The sequence below is a fragment of the Macaca fascicularis genome, chromosome 8, assembly GCF_037993035.2.
Source record: "Macaca fascicularis isolate 582-1 chromosome 8, T2T-MFA8v1.1".
Taxonomy (NCBI): domain Eukaryota; kingdom Metazoa; phylum Chordata; class Mammalia; order Primates; family Cercopithecidae; genus Macaca; species Macaca fascicularis.
Window position 1 is genome coordinate 147,283,234 of NC_088382.1, and position 25,421 is coordinate 147,308,654.

The following is a 25,421-nucleotide window of genomic DNA, read 5'->3' on the forward strand; positions in this document are numbered from 1 at the left end:
ACACTAGGGAGACATTAACTTCCTCTTGCATCTGTTGGATATCAAAGCTATTGATCAGTAGAGACTTGCCTAGAGGGATTTCAACTATGAAAAATACTCTGCAATGAATAAGTGTTTGTAGAAGAGACTCTTAATGGGGGATTGGAATACAGGATAAATCTCCCGTGCATATAGGACCTAGTGATGGCAAAATAAAGTTATTTATTGATGTTCACTACTATAAATATGTGCATGTTCCACAACCTTTGCTAAAATTCTTATACATATCTAATCCAGCTATTTATGGAATTCTAGGATTTGCAAGCATGCAGAAATAGCTAAAATAAAGATAGATGGATGTATAATAATAATATTGAAAAAATTATAACTTTGGAAACCTCTAATAGTACATTGAAACAAAATAAAAATAAGACTCGTTGTTGACATATGGACATTTTTTTTTCTCTCTCAAGAAGGGAAGATTTGGATTTTCTTTAAGATTGATACTGCTATTGTTTGAAACATTTAGTAGATGTCTTTCTATTAGCATAAATATATATTTCTTTCTACCTGGCCAAGTAGAAACGAATAGACTCAGGAAAATATAAGAAAATAATCATTCCTTGAAAAGTAGAAACTGAACCAAAAATAAAGACAGATTGACACCAATGATCATACACAGCATGCTGGTAAAAAGATCAGCTGACACTGTACACCAAAATAATGGGTTTAAATAATGGATGAGCCAAAAATCCCATGAGGTGAGATAATTGCTCAGATAGTATCTTTTATCTTCGAGGACATGAAATCTCTAGATTGTTGTATTAATGAAAGGCATTATAACCAGACACAATTATGTCAGTAATAAATTGAAAGAGAAAATTTTAAGAGCTAAACCTAATGGGCTTAGAGGCAGAGAGGGGAAGAAGAAAGAGAGAGAAATATTTTCCCTTATATATTATATCCCAGTGCACCATTAAATCTTTGCAAATATTGGCTTTTTGAGGACTTCTTTATGAAAAAACACAAGTCTCTTCATTAAATAAAAACACTACTTCCTTCTGTTTATTGATAATTAATAGGTCTGGTTTTACATGAACAATTTTTACAGTGGGTTGTTTAGCTGAGAGAAAATAAAATTTAGGCAGATAATTAGAAATATTTATATATTTAAAAGGACTGAACTTTAAAAAATAAATTGATATATTCTTTCTGGTTCCAGGCAGTAGATCATGCAAAGGTTGAGAATTCATTGAAAGATATAAAAATAAGATTTAAAGAAAATAACTTTCCTTATCTATTTTTGATGTGAGGTAATACTAGCCTCGTAATACAAATTGGACAATGCCTCTTTTATTTGTTTTCTGAAAGAATGTTTTTGTCATTGAACGTTAAATAGAACTCACTTGTGAAATTGTCTGCTGTGCCAAGATTTTGATTGCATGTTTTAAGTGAATAATTGAATAATTTACCTAATGGCACTAATTACTTTAATTACCAAAGCATGATTTATACTTTTTTTCTTTTTATTTTTTTGTTTTAGAATTTTGGTACACTACTTGATTAACTATATGTCTAATTGTCTAGTTCATTTAAATTTTCAAATTTGTTGGCGGAAAGTTGTTTGTTGTATTTCTGTATCTTTTTAAATTTCTGTTTATCTGCGTCAATACTAGATTTCATATTTCTTATTATGTTTATTGGGGTCTATTCATTTTTCCTTCATGCACCCTAACAGAGATTTTTCTAGTCTTTCAATCATTTTGAAAATATTTATTTGACTTTGTTGTTTTCTCTTTTACATCTTTGGCTTACATGTCATTAATTTAGGTTACTTGTTTCATTATTTTTCCTATTGTGTGCTTCATTTTCAATTATTCCTTTCTTACTTAATATTTAAGTATTTTCTCATTTTGATTATAAGCATTTAGAGCCATAAATTTACCTCAACTCTTCAAGTAAGCTGCATTTCACATGTTCTAATATGCAGCATTTTCTTCCCACTTAATTATTTAAAATTCATAAATGATCGTGAATTCACAATTAAGTTATTTGTGAAACATATAAATTATTTTAACAGCTTTTATAGGTATTTTGACAATAAATTGCAAATATTTAAAGTATACAATATAAGTTTTAACATATGTATACAGTCAGAAACCAGTCACCACAAGATAGTGAACATATCCATAACACCAAAAACTTCCTTGCGTTCCTCTATCTGTCCTTCATTGCCAACCCCAGCTCCAGACAAGCAGTGATCTTTCCATCACTATAGATTTGTTTGCATTGTATAGACATTTTTTTAAATGGAATCATGCAAGTAGCTACCCTTTGTTGTCTGATTACCTTTATTCAGAACAATTAATTTGAGATTTGTACTTAGATTGATGAGTAATATCTTACTGTTTGGGCATATCACCATTTGTTTATCCATTTATCTGTTGCCTAACATATTTTTTTTCCAGAATGGTTGCAATATTTTAAATTTCCACCTGCTCTGAATGAAAGTTCTTAAGGTGCAACATACTTTTCAATACTTGGTATGTTCAGTTGTTTTAATTTCAAACATTCTAACCAGTGTGAAGTGGTATTTGACTATAGATTTAATTTACAATTTCCTAATGACTAATGAAGCTAAGCGTATTTTAATGTGCTTATTTGTCATCAATAGATTTTTCACCAAGGGTCTATGCACATTTTTGCGTATGTTTTTATTAGATTATTTTCTTATTATTGAACTTCAGTGTTCGTTATAAGTCCTGGATCCCATCTATCATCAGACATACCCTTTGCAAATATTTTCTCCCTGTCTGTGGCTTTTCTTTTCATTTTAATGAAAGTTTTAGGAGCAGAAATTATTAACTTTGAAAAGGTAGTAGTGACACATATTGCTCGGAGGATGGTGGATGCTGGCTTGCACCATGTGGTTCCCAGCCACCTGTGTCCCCTCGTGTTTGGTTTCCTGTGTGACAACCAACTCTTGGAGATGGCCAAGAAGTTCACCAAAGTGACAGGAACTACACAGTAGGATGCCAATGCATCTTCCCTCTTGGACATCTACAGCTTCTGGCTCAAGTCTGCCAAGGCCCCAAGGCGAAAGTTACAGGCAAATGGACCAGTGACTAAGAAAGCTAAGAAGAAGTCTTCATCCTGTGACGGCAGTGAGGACAGCAGCGAGGAGGAGGGGGACAATCAAGGGCCCCCAGCTAAGAAGGCTGCTGTACCTGCCAAGGGAACCAGTCTGCCTCAGCATCCTGAAAAGGCTGTGGCCAAAGCATCAGAGCAGGAGCAGTGAAGAATTTAGTGACAGTGAGGAGGAGACAAAAAGCAAAAGCCTGTCCAGATGGAGTCAAGCCGCAAGCCAAGGCAGCCAAAGCTCCTCCTAAGAAGGCCAAGAAGTCTGATTCTGATTCTGACTCAAGCTCTGAGGATGAGGCACCAAAGAACCAGAAGGCAAAGACTACACCTGTGGCAGCTAAACTCGGGCTAAAGCCATACGGGGTACTCTGGCTCCAGCAGCACCTAAAGTAGCCAATAGCAAAGCAGCCAGCAGCAGCTGCAGCAGCAGTGGTGACTCAAAGAAGGGGAGGACAGCAGCCATCCTTGAAAAGACTGTACCCAAAAAGCAAGTCATGGCCAAGGTCCCAGTGAAAGCAGCTGCCACCCCTACCCAACAGAGTTCCAGCAGGGAGGACTTCACCAATGAGGAAAAAGGGGACCAGAACCTTCCAAAAAAAGGAAAAAACAGATCCCTATAGTTCAGTCCCCCGACCTTCTGCTCCTCAACCAAAGAAGTCTGTGGGAACTCACACTTCCAAGAAAACTGCGGGGAAGAAACAGCTTGCGGAAAGCAGTGAAGACAGCATGGATGAATCTAACTCCAGTTCTGAGGAAGAGGAGAGACCCCTGTCTATGGGAGTCATCTCTAAAGCAACAACCAAATCACCTACAGCAAAAAGAAAGCAATAGAGATCTCTGCAGACAGCTCAGACCCCGACAGCTCTGAGGATAAAGGAGCTCCTCCCAAGCCAGCCAGTGCCACCAAGAATTCCTCAAATAAGCCAGCTGCCACTACCAAGTCACCTGCAACAGAGTCAGCTGCAACTCCCAGGCAAACTGCAGTCAGTGGCCCGAAGTTTCTGACAAGAAAAGCTGACAGCAATTCCAGTGAGGAGAAGAAGACAAAGATCACTGTGGCCACCCCTAAGCCCAAGGTGACTGCCAAAGCAGCTCCTGCCAGGCTGGTACTTCAGGATGGTTGGGTCTGCAGCTCTGATTCAGACAGCTCCAGGAGTGAGGAGGAAGAGAAGACAGCTGAATCCCCAGTTGAGAAGAAGCCACAGAAGGCAGCAGCAGGCATAACCCCTTCCAAGCCAGCCTTGGAAAGAAGGTAAAGGCCGAGGGCAGCAGCAGTTCTTCTTCTGATGATTCCAGTGAGGATAAGGAAGAGAAGCCCAAGGGCAAGTGCTCTCCAAGTCCACACCCAAGGCCAATGGCACCTATGCACTGACTGTCCAGAATGGAAAAGCAGCTAAGAACAGTAAGGAGGAAGAAGAGAGCAAGAAGACAAGAAAAATGTAGCAGTGGCAGTTTCCACACCAGGTTCAGTAAAAAAGTAGAAGCAAAATGAGGCTGTCAAGGAGGCAGAGACTCCTCAAGCCAACAACATAAAGCTTCAGACCCCTAACAGAGTTCCAAAAAAGAAGAAAGGAGAAAAAAAGGCATCATCCCCATTCTAAAGGGTCAGGGAGGAGGAAATGGAAATGGATTCAGGAGTGGCAGACAACTTGATGCCAAAGGAGGTGCAGCTGGAGACTGAAAGAGCGAGCCAATCCGGTTTTGAAGTTCACCAAGGCAAATCCTTCTGGCATGAGAAAACTAAGAAGAAAGCAGGGAGGCTCAACCTCTGTCCAGGTCACTTTCGTTCAGTTTGGCAGAGAGTGACTGGGCCATCTTTGGTGAAGCAGGAGTGACGGTCAAACACCACTCACTTTCTCCAGTGGACTGGAGAGCCCTCAGCTCTATAGGTTGGGGCCTTGATGAGGATGAAAGCTCAGAGTAGGTCCTAAGACTTTATAGTGGAACATCCCCTCTTGTCCTTTTCTATATTCCCAGTTTTGTGCAGATTTGTTTTTGAGTGTTAAGTAGCAGGGACAAAATAAGGGGAATGCTATTTTTTAAGAAAATTGATTTCTACTGTTGTCCCCTTCTTCCTTTTCTGTGAAAGTCCTCATATTGAGAAGTTTGTATATTTTATATTAAATCACTCCCTATTGATTTTTGTTGTGATTTTCAGAGGTAGAGTCCCATGGATAAAAATCTTAGCTATGGGCCAGAATACAGTAAAGGGTCATATGTATGTCTTGTTACAGTTAGAAGAAAAATTCTGCCTTTGTGAGTGCACATGTCCACATTGCATCCCTCTCTCCCTCAAAACCCTAGTGAGGGATACTAAAGAATGGTTAATCTATATGTAATGCCTATTAAACAGGCACTATGTACTTCATCCTCATTCACTGGGTCTGGGGCTGAAGACTGAGGCCAACGTGGACCTAACCTACTTTTTGGAATACAATTCATTGTTTTGTTACAGGCAAAATTCTGGTGTGGTGTGAATGCCTTGGGTCAGTCTGAATATATTTTTTCTGTAATTTCATCATTATTACATGATGTTTGCAATACATGCTTTGCTTTTTAATTTGAAAGCAAACTTTTCTACTGCTGAAAGACATTTTTTGACGACTTGACTATTGCTAATATTGAGTACTGAGTCGACTGCATTCTCTCATTTTTACATTATAGAGAACAAAATCACATTAATTTGAAAAATAAATATCACTTGGTATTTCCGTCTTGTCTCCAGAGGTGATACAGAATTGGTTTCATTAATTCCTACATGGCTGGGATCAAGAAAGTAGGAAACAAAACCTTTAAAACCTCAATTCTCAGTAGGAAGTAGGTTACATTAGGTGAATTTTTAGGTAATCCATATATGTTCTAATGGGTTTAGAAAGAACCTTACAGAGCATGTTACATGATAAACCTGAGTGGAGTGGGTTTGGGAGAATAAACTAACAGGATTACTGTGTCTTGTACTTGCATAATTGACGTGCCCCCTTCAGAACCTGAACTGTTAGTAACAGTGGCAGTAACACCACCAACCAGTGAGCAGAGATACAGCTCTTAGGCCAAGCTGGACTCACCATAATTGTCAGTAGGAGGTGACTGACAAGCAGCAGTGCTTAGCCAGACCAAGATGAGGAGGGAGGAGTCAACAAGCTTTCTGGAGGTTGAGGGCTTCCAGTGGTGGGAAACTGTGCCCCAAGCCTTTATGGATGAGTTACAGGTCTTAACATTAGTCTCCTCCTGCATGGTTTCCCCACCCACTAACTAACCTGATGATAACCTGGTTTTCCACGTGACTGCCTCTAGGAAGAAAATGTACTGTTCATGCTGACATTGGTATTTCAGTCTGCATGATAAAAGTTCTACATCTTACTACAAAATAATAAACTGGCTGGTTTATAATGGATCTTAGGAGTTTTATTGTTGTGAGTCTAAACCCCTTCCATTCCCTGCCCAAACCAGAACAACCTGGGTGGCAGGTAGAGGGCTGGGGTCCAGACCTGTGAATTCCCTGCAGAAGCTTCTTAGAAGCAGCTTACAGGCTTTTGACCACAGCTTGTCTCATCGTGCCTTTTCCAGGCTATCTTCCAGCCTGGGCATAGTCTAAATCTGGGGTTGGCAAAATGACCTATGGGTCAAATCTAGCTCATGGCCTATTTTTATATTACCTAGGAGCTAAGAATGGTTTCTACATTTGTAAAGGTCTTTAAAAAGGAGGCATAATATGTGGCAGAGACCTTATCAATGGCCCACAGAGCCTAAAGTATTTAGGATGTGGCTGTTTACAGAAAAGGGGGCTCCTGGTCTAAATGAGTGATCTGTGAGACACCAGCTATTCACTGGAATCATCTGGGGAACTTGAAAACACTGATACGCAGAGGCCCATTCTGAGATTTCTTAGTCCTCTCTGGTGGGACCTGGGTGCTAAGATTTTTTAAAGCTCCCAGGTGATTCTAATGAACAGCTGGCGTTGAAAACCACCTATCTAAGAGTATTTGAAAAGAAATGATTGGTATTTCCCCCATTCATGCTTCCATTTTCAAATGTACTTGTTAAAAATAATAACATAAAACGAAATTTTGTCTCAGTGCCATTTCCTGAAACCTGTTTCTCCTTCCAGACAGTTTTTAGGTATGCACTATTACATGCGTCCTCCCCTCCCTTTTCCTTGCACAAATGGGTTATATGTGCAGTGTTTTGCCACTTTTACAGGTCGTTTTACAGCAGAATACAGCAGCTCACTTTTAATGGCTCTACTGTGTGGTACTCCATTGTGTGGAAATAACGTAAGTTATTTAAACTAATAGTTTATGGGCAGATGTTTAGGATGTTTGAGGGTTCTGCTGTTACAAATAGTGTTACAGTGGAAAGTTTTATACAAGAGACTGAGTGTGTGTATTTTTTGTAGGACATATTTCTAAAAGTGATTACTGGTTCAAAGGATATGGGCATTTAACATTTTGATCACTATTGCCTTTCAGAATTATTACACTAATGTATGGTTCTAGCAATACTGTATCAAAGAGCCTGTTTGCTTGTCCTCTTGCCAACAATATTTACCAAATTGATCTTTGCCGCTTTGATACATGAAAATGCTCTTATTTCTGTTTGCTTGTTTTTTGTTTTAAATTAACCATAAAAAATAAAGAAATTTACCTTTTTTTCTTTTGTGAACCATGCCGTTAGAGTCATATCTAAGAAATCTTTTACTAATACAAGGTTGCAAATATTTTCAACAATTTTTCTTCCAGGAGATTCGTATTAGTAATTTTGGATATTGTATTTAGATACATGATTTATTTTTAATGAATTTCTAAGTAGACTTTGTAATGAATAGACTCATCTCCTTCATTTTAAAAGAAACAACAACATACGTGTGAGGGAGTTCTGCTTCCAAATTCGCTGTGGTTAAACTGTAAGACTGGGAGCTAGAATCAATGAATTCAGGCCTAGCTCTACTACTTCCTTTTTTATTATTATTTTAGGACAGGTTCTTGCTCTGCCACCCAGGCTAGAGTGCAGTGGCGCGATCATAGCTCACTGAAGTCTGAAGCTTCAACCTGCTAGGCTCAATCCATCCTCAAGCCTCAGCCTCCTGAATAGTTGGGACTACAGGCACACACCATCACGGCCGGCTACTTTTTGTACTTTTTTGTAGAGATGGGGTTTCACTGTGTTGCCCAGGCTGGTCTCAAATGCCTAGACTCAAGCAATTCGCCTGCCTTGGCCTCCCAAATTGCTAGGATTACAGATGTGAACCACCACGCCCAGCCTCTAATACTGAATGTAATAAGTATGATCATCAGCAGGTCACCTGACCCTTCTGAGCCTGCTACCTTATATCTAATGTAAGTGGGTGTGATTGATTGACTCCAAAGCTCCTTCTGATTGCTAAGATTTTCTCTTAACAGTAGTTGATATTTTTACTCATTATTGGTCTCATACAAAACAGCCAGCCATAAATTTCTTTGATGCTCTCTTTTTACTGTTTTACGTAGGTTAGCTTGGATCATCACTTTAATAAAATTGACTATTAAAATCTAGGCCGCTATATGGGATTATAAACCGGATGTTTTTCTTTTCTTTTTTCTTTCTTTTTCTTTTTCTTTTTTTTTTTTTTTTTTTTTTTTTTTTGAGACAGAGTCTTGCTCTTGTTGCCCAGGCTGGAGTGCAATGGCGCAATCTCGGCTCACCACAACCTTTGCCTCCCAGGTTCAAGTGATTCTCCTGCCTCAGCCTCCCGAGTAGCTGGGATTACAGGCATGTGCCACCACTCCTGGCTAATTTTGTATTTTTAGTAGAGATGGGGTTTCTCCATGTTGGTCAGCCTGCTCTCGAGCTCCCGACCTCAGGTGATCTGCCCACCTCAGCCACCCAACGTGCTGGGATTACAGGTGTGAGTCACTGCCCCTAGCCCCAGAATATTTGTCTTGATATGATTGTGAGGTCTCTAGATTAAAAAATGCTTTATATTGACAATTTTACATCCTGAAAAAAATGTACCTTTTATTTATTTCCCAACTTAAATATTTCAAAGGAATTTGTGCTCTATCAGAAAAGATTACACAAAACAAAAGACTTGTGACAATTCAGTTATTTAACCCTGTGACAGGTTCGAGGAAGCGCTCACACAGCTGTGAGGGGTTCCCACAGACAACGTAGTCATGACTGTTCTACTACTCCTTTTCTTGTCAATGAGGAAAGCAGAGTAAAGGTTTGCGGAAAATAGTTTAAAGAAGATATTTAAGGCTGGGCGCGGTGGCTCACGCCTGTAATCCCAGCACTTTGGGAGGCCGAGGCGGGCGGATCACAAGGTCAGGAGATCGAGACCACGGTGAAACCCCGTCTCTACTAAAAATACAAAAAACTAGCCGGGCGAGGTGGCGGCGCCTGTAGTCCCAGCTACTCGGGAGGCTGAGGCAGGAGAATAGCGTGAACCCGGGAGGCGGAGCTTGCAGTGAGCCGAGATCGCGCCACTGCACTCCAGCCTGGGCGACAGAGCGAGACTCCGTCTCAAAAAAAAAAAAAAAAAAAAAAAAAAGAACAACATAAGGTCCTCATTTTGGTAACTATATATATTGTACGTTTCCCCTAGTTTTAGGAAAGGAAACTGCTTGTCTAAAATGGTGACAACTCAACCATATGTTGACAATTCCCATGGCCAGTGGGAAGTCATGGGTTTCCTTTGTGTGATAGCAAGCTAGGGCTCATTAGATTCAAATTCCAGTGACACACAGAAGCTGAAACCCAAAACACACACTTGGCTGTGAATCCAAGAACATGCATTTTCTACCAAGCCCTGCAACCATGGCAGTGAGAGTTTGGGGGATGTGCACAGTGGAAATACTAAGAGTTGGGAGCCCGATGATCTGAACTATGGTCCTAGGACCTACCATTGTGCATCCTAAGGCATTTCATGACAAGTATTTGGCTCATGTTTTTCCATTTGTAAGGAAAAAAAAGACTAAATAATATCTGAGAACATTAGAAATGATTTTGTAAAGCCAGTGGCAGAAAATTGATGCCTAAAAAAATTGCATCTGTTGATTTACCAATGCTTTGGAGTAGCCAAAATTCATGTCAAAGGTGGACCTTGACTCTGCCTTCAGATATGCTCCTGGCTCAAGTTTGTATGAGTGTGAGAACCTTCTGCTTTTTTTTTTTTTTCCTAAGAAAATCTTGAATAGAGCTCTCTAATTCCACCCATGCTTGTAAACAATTCGCCTTACTCAAATGTTGTGGAGACAGATGAGCCCTATGTTAATCACACCAAATAGCCACTTACGGTATTTTTACTAAGGGGTACAACTTTTATCTCATGGCATCTCAGTTTCCACAGCTCAGATGAAACATAATGGTTTTGCATGAGTATTGCTGTGGGCTCCCACACACATATCTTATTCCAAATAGTCCAAAGTGTAAAACTTCCTGTCAAAACAAGTCAGATCAGCAGAGGACTAGAAAGTTGACTCACTTGGTTTTCCCCTGGTGTGGTATCATGCAAAAGTATATCTGGTTCTTGTCACCTCCTGGACTCCAGGCACAGAGGTCCTAAAACTTTGAGGATTTCTGAGTGATAAGTATGTCTCCTGTTTTTGTACTGGGTCCCTTTTATTATACATGAGTTTATGATAATGAGGTGACTTAGAATGGGGCTTTATGGTCTTAGGGTGAGGCTGGTCAACAGAGAGACCCAGTGATTCTGGGTTGGAACATTCAGTCCCACCCACCAACCTCTTGGAAGATGAATGGGGGGCTACAGACTGAAATCTAAAACACTTTAAAAAATTATATTTGGAGAGCCTCAGAATTGGCAGATACATCCATGTTCTGGGAGGGTGGTGCCCCCAAATCCACAGGAGCAAAGCTCCTGAGCTCAGGCTCTCACCAAGCCTTGCCCAATGTACCTCCTCAACTGGCTGTGCATTCGTTTCCTTTATAGTAACCTGGTAACTGTGAGCAAAGTGCCATCCTGAATTATGTGAGCTGTGCTAACAAATCAGCCAACCTGAGGAGGGGGTTGTGGGAATTCCCAATTTATAGCTGGTCTGTGAGAAATATGGGTAGCTTCAGGATTTGTGTTTGGCATCTACAGTGGGGGCAGTCTTGTGGGACTCAGCTCTGAAAGCTGTGGAGCCTGATGCATACTCCAGATAGCAGAATTGAATGAAATTGTTGGACACCCAGTAGGCATTTGGAGAATTGGTCACTGGTGTCAGAAAACAGCCCACCTTCCTATCCCCCTTTTCCATCAATATTGTTTATAAATGAACTATCCATTAAGGTCATCATCTTTATGAAGGGGCCCAGGTCCTATGAGGGGCAGTTGAAAGGACTGGGAATGTTTAGTATGAAGACTCAAAGACTAGGGTCTGAGTGGACTCTAGGGTACATGTGTACAACGTGCAGGTTTGTTACATATGTATACATGTGCCATGTTGGTGTGCTGCACCCATCAACTCGTCAGCACCCATCAACTCGTCATTTACATCAGTTATAACTCCCAATGTATTTTTCATGCTTTCATTTCACATGTTCAGTCAGATCCATTTGTAATAACTCTTTCAACGTCTTTGTCCACTAATTCTATCATTTGTGCCATTTCTGGAGTGATTTCAATGCATTGATATGTCTATTCATTCTGCCTCATATTTTCTAGCTTCTTTTTATGAATAATAGTTTTTACTAAATATCATGTATGAATTTTATCCTTTTGCAGCCTGGCTATCCTTGTATGCCAGTACATGTCCGTGAACTTTGTTCTAGATCTCAGCTAATTACTTGTAATTATTTGTATCCTTTTAATTTTTTCAAGCTTTGTTAAGTAAGAGAAGAGCATCAGTGAGTCTAGGACTTGTATTCTCCCATAACGGAGGTAAAACTCTACTATGGAACAGAAACCCTCCCTATTAACCGCCCATTTAAGCCTAAGATTTGTTCCCTTGTTTCAGTGTTCATTTCACTGCTGTCTGATATTTTACTTACGTACATAGGTCTGTCAGTCTTCAGCTGAAGACTCAAAGAAGACTGTCAACAGGTATCTAGAATTCTCTCTCTTTTTCTCTCTGTCTCTGTTTTGCTGCCTCCTCTCATCTGCGATACTCTGTGCCATTCATTCAAACAATGGACCACCGGGGTCCTTCTGGGTCCCCCTTACCTGGTCTGTGGTCTGGAAACACTTCACGCAGTTAGCTAAGGCAATGATAGGGTTTGCCTTATTTGTTTCCCATTCTAAAGGGATTAGTCTCCTTATCAACTGATGTCCAATATTTTTAAAGTCACAATTATATGTATTTGTGCACTTTTAAAGTTGTTGTTTTTCTTTTGGATGGGAGGGTCAATCTGTTTCCTGTTATGCTATCTTGGATGGAAGACAAAATGGGAAGTTATTTCTTGAAAGAGATCTAAATGGCATTATTTCATGACAGATAGAGTCAGCCACAAAGGGATAGGATAAAATATTATGATTAATGTATAACCTGGGCACTGAGAGAAGAGCATAATACATTCAAGATACCAGTTTCTGGAAGGAACAATAGCAAATGGTGGTCTCAGATTCTTTTGATCCCCTCTGTAACCACTAACAAGCAAAGCTTAGTGTCTGTGATGGTTAATACTGGCTGTCAACTTGATTGAATTGAAAGATATAAAGTATTGATGCTGGGTGTGTCTGTGAGGGTGTTGCCAAAAGAGATTAACATTTGAGTCAGTGGGCTGAGAAAGGCAGGCCCACCCTGCATCTGGGTGGGCACAATTTAATCAATCTAATCAGCTGCCGACAAGGCTAGAATATAATCAGGCAGGAAAATATGAAAAGAGAAAATGGCCCAGCCTCCCAGCCTCCATCTTTCTCCTGTGCTGGATGCTTCCTGCCCTCAAACATCAGACTCCAAGTCTTCAGTTTTGGAACTAGGACTGGCTCTCCTTGCTCCTCAGCCTGCAGAGGGCCTATTATGAGACCTTGTGAGAGTGTGAGTTAATATTGAATAAACACTTAATAAAATCATATATGTGTGTGTGTGTGTGTATATTCCATTAGTTCTGTTCCACTAGAGAACCCTGAGTAATACAGTGCCCTTGTTCAAAGTTGAAGTTTTTTTCAATTTTTTTCAATTTTATATATTAGTATGTGTATATATGTACTAATGAAATACATATAATACTCTTTTCCTCTAGACAACCCTGATTAATACAGTGCCTTTATTCAGAGTTGATGTTTTTTCAACTTTACGTAAAAATTGAACAAAATTATTACTGAAACATTTAGGATTTCTTTATCTACATGTAACTAGCAATATAAATAAAGACACCATGTTCACTTACACACGGCTTCAGTACAAGTCTCTCTTAACACAGACTTGGTCACTTACACAAAAGTGTTGCCTTTAGCTCCACTCACAAGAAATCTCGAAGCTACTCTACTGTGCTGGTGTCTTTGAACACGTAGATATAGCATCAGTCTTCATCAATATTCATTCAGAGCTAGGGGGGCTGAATCAGGCGAATAAATGAGGGGAGATGAATGGACTGGCAAGGGCAGCAACTAAGACTGTAGAAAGATATATTCACCTTCTGCTTGATGCAAAGAGGAAAGCCTACATGTTATATTACAAACTAAATAGAGTTGAACAATTTATTCTAGGATTTCAGAGGAAAGATCTTCAGCATTGAGAATGGAGAACCCAGAAATGTTATGCTAAATACGTGAGAAATGTTAGAAGACACTTTTTCTTTCCTGAATTTACATAAAAGAAAAGTAGACGTAGGTCATTCAACATCAACATTTTCAGCCACTGCTGGAGAATGGACCCTAGTAACAATGACTGCACATCGACAAATGGACCTTTTATTTTTATTATCGAATTATGCGACCTAAATTATACATTCCTACTCAGCTAGCACTACACTTCAAAAGACAGATTTTTATAGCTGTTAAGAAAGCATACAAAAGAAGCCAAATGTGAAATAGTATTGCTTGCCTTTACTTTTTAAGCAGGACAAAAGAAATAACACGTTCAGTAATTGATTGGAATAATGGATTCCGGTATTTATTTAACTATTAAGGAAGGAAAAATGCTGACATGTAAAATAAGAAATGTTAAACTTCTTGATTTTTAGTTGGCAAGATTAAGGAGTCATCAACTTGTTATGTGTTATTACTTTCTAACATTTTATATTTCTTAAAACTGTGGAGCAATTTTGAGCTTATGTCTCCTTTAAATAGCATGAGATGAGATGGGGTCAAAAAATAGAATATGTTATAAATTTATATTCACTGCGGTCCAAAGGTTAAATTAGCTACTAAAATTAGTAGTGAGCCCCTCATTCGTGGATATGTAAAAGTAGAGTCTGTGTAAAAATTCTTCTTCACTTAATGCATTATTCAAGATTCCCCAGATAAACAGAAACAATAGGATATATATGTAAATATGTGTGTATATGTATAGGTGTACAAATGTGTAGGTATGTGTATATATATTTTTATATATCCTATTATATATAAAATACATACACATATAAGAGGAAGTTTATTATAGCAATGGTTCACACAATTATGGAGACTGAGAAGTCACATGATATGCCATTTGCAAGCTGGAAAGCCAGAAAATCCTCTGGTTTAATTCTGCTCGAGCCTGAAGGTCCAATAACCAGAAGAGTCAGTCCAAGGTTAAAGGCTTAGAACTGAGGTGGAGAAGGGGAGGAATTTTTCCTTTTTCCACTTTTTTATGTAATTTGAGCCTTCTATTTTTTGGATAATGCCCATTCACAGTGGTGAGGAGAAATCCCTCTCTCTCTTTTTAAATTTAGCCTACTCATTCAAACACTAATCCCTTCTGAAAACACCCTCACAGACACCCCTAGAAATAATGCTCAATTCACTATCTGGGCCTTCTGTAACCCAATTTGATGGGTAAAATAAACCATCACTTTTGTGCTTACTATACTATTAGTGAGAGAGAAGGAGGAGAAAGAAAGAGGAAGGAAGAGAAAAAGTAATAAAGTAAAGGGAAGAAAAAGTGAAAGAGGGAGGTGAAGAACCAATTTACGAAATGGCACATTTGAGGAAGTGCAAAAGACAATATGCCCTTTCAATTATAAATATGCTAAGCTGATAAAGCTGCAGACATTGACAATAAGGCTAAAATGTGGCACACTCGGGAAAAAAATAAAGCCTCTGTATTTTTTAACAATTTTGTATTATGTCCTTTTGAAATTGCAAAGCCAAAAGCCATAAATACTATCTATGCATTTAAAAAGCCACTTCAAACACTTTGAAATGGGTAATAGATGATAAATATCATGTCCAATAGAAATATTTTAATTTAAATTGTAAATGTTTTATCATCAGCTATTAATTAAAAATTGTTTCAAAATCAATAGAGAACGAGGAGGAATTACTGAATGCAGGAGAGAGAATGAGGAAAGCCTGTATATAAATATTGGATATGTAGGAGAAAAAAATGAATATAGTATCCTTTTCTGATTTTACCTGTCTCTCTGCTTATACCCCTTACATATTCTATGCAATGTATGCAATTGTAGTCAAGGAGTTACTGTCTTACATGCCTAAGAAAATGAACTGGTGTACAACATGTACAAAGAGGCCATCACACTGGAAATTAAATTTAATCTTTTTTAAATTAAATCCCTATTTTTAGTGGCATTGCAATGTTTGTATCTCAGGAAGAAAACACCCCATCCAATCCACAAACAGCTATCACATTGAAAGAAGACAGAGTCATTGTGATCATAGCTATCAAAAAGAAGTATTAAAAGGATAGTATGGAATTCAACCCAGCATGACCACAGAAGTGGGACGCTCAGTCAGCCACGCCTGTATTGTGTTCATCCACATGAGCTAAGAGCTCCACCCACGGCCTTAGTTTCAAAGCACCTGTCATGATGAGGTGCCAGATTTCTTTATTTTCTGGTTGATTCAGAGACAGAAAGTATTTTCATTAAAGATCTTGGATAAATATGTCAAATCACTAAATAATATCAAACACTGAAGACTTCAATAAGTGAGCCAGTGTGTGCGTGTGCGTGTGCGTGTGTGTGTGTCTGTGTGTGTTTAGGTAAAGTATTTATTAGGGTGAAAAAGCAGCATTCCCTATTTGAATTCTTGTTGTTAAGGATGTTTCTATCTTTGCAACCATAGAAATGGACACAAGAAACGGCTCTTATTATTTGGGGGTGTCATAGAGGAATGTTGAATTTTATCAAAAGTTGTTTCCATGTCTATTGAGATAATCGTATGTTTTTTGCTTAAAATTCTATTTATGTGGTGAATCCCAATTATTGATTTGTGTATATTGAATCAATCTTACATCCTAGGAATGGAGTCTACTTGATCATGGTGAATTAACTTTATGATGTGCTGTTAGATTCACTTTGCTAGTATTTTGCTGAAGATGTTTACATCTAAGTTCACTAGGGATATTGGCCTGTAGTTTTCTTTTTTCTTTTCCTTCTTTTTTTTTTTTTTTTTTTTTTTTTTTTTGGCGTATCTTTGCCAGGGTTCAGTATCAGGGTCATGTTGTCCTTTTAGAATGAGTTATGGACGCATCTCTCCTCCTTGATATTTTGGAATAGTTTCGCTAGAATTGGTACCACTTTTTCCTTATATATCTGGAAGAATTCAGCTATGAATCCATCTGGTCTAGAGTTTTTTGGGTTTTATGTTTTTCTTTTATTACAGATTCAAATTTGGAACTCAATATTAGTCTGTTCAAGGTTTCAATTTTTCCTTGTTGTTTTTGATTTGCTTATTTGGATCATCTCCTTTTCTCTGTTAATCTAGTTAGAAGTCTATTGATTTTGTTTATCCTTTCAAAAAACTAAGTTTTAGTTTATTTGATTCTCTGTATGGATTTGGGTGTCTCAAATTCATTCAATTCTTCTCTAATTTTAGTTATTTAATTTTTTTTACTACCTTTGGGGTTATTTTGTTATTGTTTTTCTAGTTATTTTAGGTTTGCTGTTTACCTAAAAAATATCATTCTGAACATTAACCTGGGGAAAGAATTTGAAACTAAATCCTCAAAAGCAATTGCAAAAAGAGTTAAAATTGACAAGTGGAGCCTAATTAAATCAAAGAGTTTTTGCGCAGCAAAACAAATGAAACAAAACAAAACAAAAACATATTAATGGAGTAAACAAACAACCTACAGAATGGGAGAAAATATTTGCAAAGTGTACATCTGACAAATGTCTCATATCTACAACCCAAAAAGAACATTAATAACTCAACAAGCGAAAAACAAATTACCCCATTAACATGTGGGCAAAAGACATGAACAGACGCTTCTCCAAAAAAGACATAAAAGTGGCCAACAAACATAAGAAAAAAATGCTCAACATCACTAATCATCAAAGAAATGCAAATCGAAACTACAATGAGTTATCATCTCACACCAGTCGGAATGGCTATTACTAAAAAGTCAAAAAATAACAGATGCTGGTGAGGTTGTGGAGAAAATGTAATTAATATTGTTGGTGGGAATGTAAAATTACTTCAGCCACTGTGGAAAGCAGTTTGGAGATTTATCAAGGAACTTAAAACAGAACTACCACCCAACCCAGCAATCCCATTACTGAGTGTTAAGAACTTACCTAAAGAAGAATAAATCATTTTACATAAAAGACTTGTAAACTTGTAGGTTCATCACAGCACTATTCACAATAGCAAAGACATGGAATCAACCTAGATGCCCATCAGTGGTCAATGGGATAAAGAAAATGTGATACATATGCACCATGGAATACTACACATAAAAGAGAATAAAATTATGTCCTTTGCAGCAACATGGATGGAGCAGAAGGTCATTATACTAAGCAAATTAACACAGGAATAGAAAATCAAAGTATCACATGCTCTTACTTATCAGCAGGAGCTAGGCACTGGATACACATGGACATAGTTAAAAACAACATACAAAGGGAACGATGAGATTGGAGAGAGTAGGAAGAGGATAGAGGCTGAAAAACTACATATTGGGTACTCTGCTCACTACTTGGGATATGGAATCATTTGCACCTCCAACATCAGTGTCACACAATATACCCATGTAACAAACCTACACATCAACCCCCGAATCTAAAATAAAAATTGAAAAAAATAAATAAAAAGAAACAGCAACAACAGAGTGATTTTAAACACAATAAGACCCTGATCTTAAGATTTCACCTTGAAGATAAACATCCATTTGATCATATTTCTTTTAAAACACTGTGAGATTGGCATAAGTGGTAAAAGTGTGTGTTTTCGTGCATGTGTGTGTGTGTGAGTGTGTGTGTATATTGCTTGATTTGAATTCTGGGTCCCTGGCCATTAAGGAGAATCAAAATTCAATTCTAGTCATATGTTCATTTATGAATTTGTCCATTATTCCCCAAATATATTTTCACTGGCCATTTTATGGTCCATATTGAATTAGAATTGAAGATAAAACGGTAAATAAGAGAGAGATTCTACCCACAATGAAAAAGAAAATCATAATGTGGAAGGTTCTATGGGTGTAGTCAAAGAGAGATACACCTAATAAAGGCAATCATTCACACTCAGTCTTGGTTTATGAGCGTGACTGAGTTAGATGAAGGGGTATGAACAGCATGGGAGGGGAGCATTGCATACAGAGTTTGCAACTTGGCCTAATACCTAACTGCAGAAGTGAGAGAGTAGCCATCCAGTGCACATATGCTGAAGCATTAAGTGTATGTGCATATGTGTGCGTGTCTTTTATTAATTGGTGGCTATGATAAGGGATGAGGTGGTGAAACTCATGTTGAACATTTTCTCTGTGCTTCATGTTATGATATATACCCAAAACAAATGAAAAACAGAGTCTGAAAGGACATCGTGACAAAAAAAATGATGTGTATCTATGACATGCCAGAAATATTGCTAGGCACACTCACTAACATTGTTGTCCATGTTTAACGTGTCTAGAACTTTACACAATTTGCTTTATTTAAACTTTCTGGAGAAATAGATCAATAATCATATTTTACAGATAAAGAGAAAAAAACTTCTAAAAATTTAAGTTAAGAAAAGCTTAACTTTTCTTAGTAGAAGAAGAAGATTGAAAACCAGATATAGGACAGATTGAAGCTGTATTTACAAGGCAATTACAAATGTGATCACTCTGTTTACACTTCTAATCTCCTACAATCCATTCTCAATACAATACATATATGTTATTTTTTTAAATGAGAATCACATTAGACATGTACAGATACACACACACACACACACACACACACACACACACACACACACACACCCCTATGGAAATACAACCCTTCCCACCTCCTTAAAGCATGCCACTGACTTTCCATGGCATGTAGAGCATACTCTCACTCCTAACATCAGTGTTTTACCTTACCTGGCCTATTTCTTTAAGCTCTGAGTTCTTTATGCCATTACTTAATATATTCCAACTGCCTATTCTCTGCGGTTTAGCCTGCCAGGCATTATGTTTGTTCTAATCTTTGCACTCATATTCCCTCTGCCAAGAAACCTCTTTGGTTCCATAGATGGCTTTATCCAATGTTCAAGTATTGCCTCAAGTATTACCTCCTAGAGTCAATTTCCCACAATTTAATAAAAAATGAGCCCACTCATCTCCTGGTATAAGCACCAGTATGTCATCATGATCTCTTACATTTTTCAGTTTATTTACTGCCTAATGATACACAACGCTATACAATGCTTTTCCTTGCTTATTTATACTAGTTCTTTCATTATTATCTATAATCTCCTAGAGGATGTGGTAAATTTAATTTTAATTCATTGCAATGAAAATTTTCTGTGTTCTACTATATAGTGAATTTTGTGTTACATATATGCTAAAATCAATCTAGGTTTCTTTTTCATGAGTGCATGTTTTCCTGTTTCTATCACTCTATAACTTTTTATACAATTAAATCTTTCATGTCCTTGGTTAATGTTCTGGTTTTCTTACTTTGTCAAATATTTGATGATTTTCAATATAATTGTGAATTTTTATGTTTTTCCTTTGACTCTACCATTTTTTTCCTATATTCGTTAGACCAAATCATTAGGTCAAAAAGTTTCAAATATTTCATGTCTGGTTAGTGGAAACTTCTAATCAGGATTGAAATTTTATTTTCTTTTTTTGTTTTACATGTTAAGTTTTCTTTTAATGATCTAAGCATTTTTATATCACCTTCCCTCTGTTATATTTTCTTGGTTTATCTTTTTTTACTCTTCATTTCTTACCTTCTTTTGGTTATATTCATGATCTATTTATTTCTTCATTTGAAAGATCCATTTTCTACTTCAAAAAATTTATGTAGCCTAACAATTCATTATTTTTAGATATTGAAATGATCACACACTTACAGAAAAGTTGATGATATAGTAAATTAAAAATGAAAAAAATACTTCAATTACTATAATCTGGAATAAAAAAGGAGACATTACTACCCACCTTATCTAAATACAAAATATTATAAAGAAGAAATGTGAAAAATGTTATGTTAAGAAACTCTATAGCTCAGATATAATTGAAAAACTCAAGAAAAAAAAATCATGAATCTAGGTAGAACTATAATAAACTTCCAATAAATGAAAGCTCAAGCACAGATGCCTTCAGTAAAGTAGTGAATTCCACCAAATGTTTAAAGAATCACCTTAACATAGAGCTAACTTCAAAATTCTTCTCAAAACAGAAAATAAGGAACACATCTTAATTCATGATTTCAGGCCAGTATCACATTAATCCCCAAAGCAGACAAGACTTCACAAAAAAGTATAGACCAATATTCATTATGATATGTACACAAAAAATCCTCAACAAAATTCTAGCAAACTAAATCTAGAAAAAAGGATCATATACCATGACCAAGTGAGATTTACTCCAGAAATGCAAAACTGGTTCAATATGTCAAAATCAACCAATGTAATACACCATATAAATAGACTAAGAAAGCAAAACAAGACGAGCACATGTTCATCTCAATAAATATAGTAAATCTGCTTTCCAAAGTCCAGCACCCTCTTAGTAAAAACATTCAGCAAACTAGGAATAGAATAAAAATATTCTCATGCTAATAAAAGCATCTATGAAAAGTCCACAGCTAACATCATACTTAGTGTCAAAAGAAGCAAAACTTTCCCTTTAAGATCAGGAACAAGACAGAGATATAAGTGTAAAATAGTACATCCACTTTGGAAAACAGTTTGGTTCCTGAGTAAGTTAAACACAAGTTGCCATATGATCCAGCAATGCCACTCCTCGGTGTACACCCAAGTGAACTGTAAGCATATGTTCACACATACACTTATATATGAATATTCACAGCATTGTTACTTCTAATAGCCCCAAAATAGACACAAACCAAATATCTATCAACAGATAAATAGGTAAACAAAAGGTGACATAAAATACAATGAAATATTATTCAACCATAAAAAGGGATGCAGTGGTGACACACGGTATGACATGGATGAACCTTCAAAACATTGTGGTAAATGAAGGAAGCCAGGCACAAAGACCATATATTATATGATTCAATTTATATGAAATACCCAGAATAAACAAGTCCATAGAGGAACACAGATTACATGTCAGGGTTTGTGGTCAGAAAGGGAATAGAGCCTCAAACCTGTGTTTTTGTGTGTATGATGATGAAAATATTCTGGAATTAGTGGTGATGGTTATACCTATAAATATACCAAAAACTGCTAAATCATAAACTTCAGATTGGTTAACTTTATAATATGTGAAATGTATCTCAATTTAAAAAACAAAAAATAACAAAATGAAAACATAGTAGATGCTCAATAAATTAACCACTTTATGGAAAAGAGTATCGAGGATGAATATTCATCCACTACAAATATCACCATATACATGATGTGTAGAGAAACAAAATATCAAAAAAAAAAAAAGAGAAAGTGCATGTGTGAAATAATGTGAAAATAACTAAATGTATAATAAGGAATAAATTAAATAAGATGTTATTAAATGTTGGCAAACATCTACAGTGGCCAACTAATATAATTACTGTTTAAAACTAAAACTGGTTGTTAGGACTATTTCTGGTCCTAATCTCAGCCCTATCAGTACATCTCACTAAAGTGTTCGAATCTGTCTGAGGAAACGTCATCATCATCCCAAAGCAGGAAGTTCGGGTGGCATGAATTCAAATAGTCTTGAAAACATTTAGTTCAGTTTATATGCTTTTGGGAAAAACAAAACAAAACAAAACACGCACATTGGAAGAACATTCTCATAGCAGTATTTCCCCCATTACACACCATGAATTATTTATGAACTGAGTACTTTACGATGAATGTAGATGTTTGTCAGGATTAAAAATAGCAGCTCTTTCAAAAGTTACTCCCCACTGCCACCCAGCTTCAACCCCTGCAAATGCTGATTGCTTTAGAACCAACACAAAAGAATCAGTAATTCACATAAGCAGGTAAGACTTGGGATTTTTTTAAGCACTATATTTTATTCTGGATTTTTTATGTCAGTGACCCGTTTTTACTATGCCTTGAAAATTTCCATTTTAGGAGACATTCAAAACAGCAACTCAGCTGGTGCTCTAAAAATGGGATTTGACTCATCTGATATAAAATTCAGTTCATACAGATGCAGTTTCAGAAGTGGCCATAAAATCAGGTTTTCTTTGGCTCTCATTGGCTCCTTCCCACTCTGTCTTTGATATCAAGGAAGTCACTCTGTCTATTATATTTTATTATTCCAATTATTTCAGCTTGCCACATTTTATAGTATTAATTATAATTCAACTAGAGATTTGTATACTACACATCTCTCTCTCTGCAAGACAATTTCTATCCTCATTCGAATATGCATGTTGATAAAATTAACAGGATTACCAGCAAATTAATTCTTTCACCTGTCATGGTTCAGTTTACCCTTCATGGCTTATTAAACTATTTTCCAACTTTATAAAAAGAATGAAAATAGTTTGATTTAAATATATCAGTGCCTATTGTTTTAAATCATTTTGATGAAATAAAAGAAAAAGATCTTGCTTCAATTTGAATCTAGTAGGTTTTATATACGTTAGCAGTTTCAACAAAGGGAAATAAAGCAATTTTTGAGAATTTGATCTAAAATTTTCATGATACCATCTAAATTATAGAGTAAGCACTGTATTGACACCAGTGACATGGGGAAAGTGTATTTCTCTTGTTCCTATGTTGTTCTGGAATTGTCAAGGAGCTGGCTTAGGTTAGCAAAAAGGACACTGAACCTGGAATAGAAAATCCCAGTTACTGATTTCAAATGAGGCATTTGCTGTCTGCATCACTCAGAGAATTACAGCTAAGTATCCTGCATCTCAGGTCCAATGAAAGGAATGAAGCTATGTTTCTGTTTGATATCACATGAAAGCAAAGCAAAGGAAAGGAAAGGAAAGGAAAGCAAAGCAAAGGAAAGGAAAGGAAAGGAAAGGGGAAAGGGAAAAGGGAAAAGGGGAAAGCAGAAAGGAAGGGAAAGGGAGGGAAAGGGAAAAGGGAAAAGGGGAAAGCAGAAAGGAAGGGAAAGGGAGGGAAGGAGAGGGAAGGAAGGAAGGAGAGAGAAGGAGGGAGGGAGGGAGGGAGGGAGGGAAGGAGGGAGGGAGGGAGGGAAGGAAGGAAGGAAGGAAGGAAGGAAGGAAGGAAGGAAGGAAGGAAGGAAGGAAGGAAGGAAGGAAGGAAGGGTAAAGGAAGAAGAAACCATTGCAAACCCAGAGGCTCCTTTGCTGGCATGCCTCTCTTTGTGGACCACTGTGATAGATAAAACATTTAGAGCAGCAGCTGCAGTTGAGGTCTTTCTTCAAAGAAAGGCAAAGCTCTAAGGAGGAATTCATGGGGAGGAAATGGGCACTGCTGGATCCAACAATCTAGCTATTAGACTATGAGCTACTCTGGAGCAGTCCAGGGCAAGACACTCCAAGAAGCAGTTCTGCAGGGGAATGGTTTGAGTACAAAAGCCTAATGGGGTCACTGGCAGAGCACTCTAAGTCAGCTTGTGACCACATCATAAAGGGTGTCTGTCACATTAGTGGACCCATCCTCCCTTCCTCAGTATTGGTGTCTGCCCTTTCTGCCCACAGACCTAAGAGACAGTTTAGCACAGCAGTTAGTAGCTTGGTGTCTGGAGTTAGATGGCTTGGATTCAGACTCAAGCTCTGCCATTTACTAATGCTGGAATCTTGTAAGTCTTAACCTCCCTGTGTCTTCATGTTTCTCATGTGTAAAATGGAGTTCTTATAAGTGTTGAAAGGAACACCTCGTATAAAGTGACGATTGGAGTGGATTGTCTCCATATGTTGATATGTCAGTGTTACTGGTTTTGATTAGGAAAGTGCACAGAAGAAAGTCTTTTTTTTTTTTGAGACGGAGTCTTGCTCTGTCGCCAGGCTGGAGTGCAGTGGCACAATCTCCTCACTGTAACCTCCACCTCCCAGGTTCAAGCGATGCCCCTGCCTCAGCCTCCGGAGTAGCTGGGACTACAGGTGCTGCCACCATGTCTGACTAATTTTTTTTTTTTTTTTTTTTTGTATTTTAGTAGAGATGGGGTTTTACCATGCTGGCCAGGATGGTCTCGATCTCCTGACCTCGTGATCCACCCGCCTCAGCTTCCCAAAGTGATAGGATTATGGGTGTGAGCCACCGCGCTCAGCCAGAAGAAAGTCTAAGAGACCCCGTTTCCAAAGTTGTCAGCCCACTGAATCTACTGCTGTGTGACTGTGGGATCCTTGTTCACCCTCCTTTCATGTTTCTCTGTTTACTCATCTGTAAGTGGTAATAAAATACCTTCCTCACAAGTTTCTCACTAGGATTAAATGAGGCAACAGAGGGGGACAGGCATGCCGTGAATATCCACTAAATATGAGATGCCACTCCAGTGATTCTGGAGCAGCAAGGCAGGCCACTCTGAGGTCTGGTTGCATACATTCTCAGGCTAGGTCTTCTCTTTCTAGTGGTGTCACTTAGTGAATTACTTAGTCTCCTCATTAGTATCCCAGGTTTTTCATCCGGGAAATGATAGAAACTACCTCACAGGGCTGTGTGGAATTAAATGAGTTTAAACGTGAAGCTTTTGGATTATTGCCTGACACAAAAATTTGAAAAGAATTGTAGCCCTTATTATCATTGCGGTTATAATGATTAAGATGGTGAGGAGGAGGAGCATTTGAGTGAAAGCAACAGCATAGAGGTGCTTCCGGTTCTTACGTGGCAAGTGGTTTGGACACCCCACAGGGAAAGTTCCCCTACATGATCCCAGGACAGTTACAAGCCCACAGCCATTCATGGGGGCGAGCAGTAG

At 37.7% G+C, this 25,421-nt stretch overlaps 1 pseudogene; it reads left to right on the forward strand.

Moving 5' to 3' along the window:
• The first annotated feature begins 2,881 nt into the window (after positions 1-2,881).
• LOC102122473 (nucleolar and coiled-body phosphoprotein 1 pseudogene) lies at positions 2,882-4,926 on the forward strand (annotated as a pseudogene).
• The last annotated feature ends 20,495 nt before the right edge of the window (positions 4,927-25,421 follow it).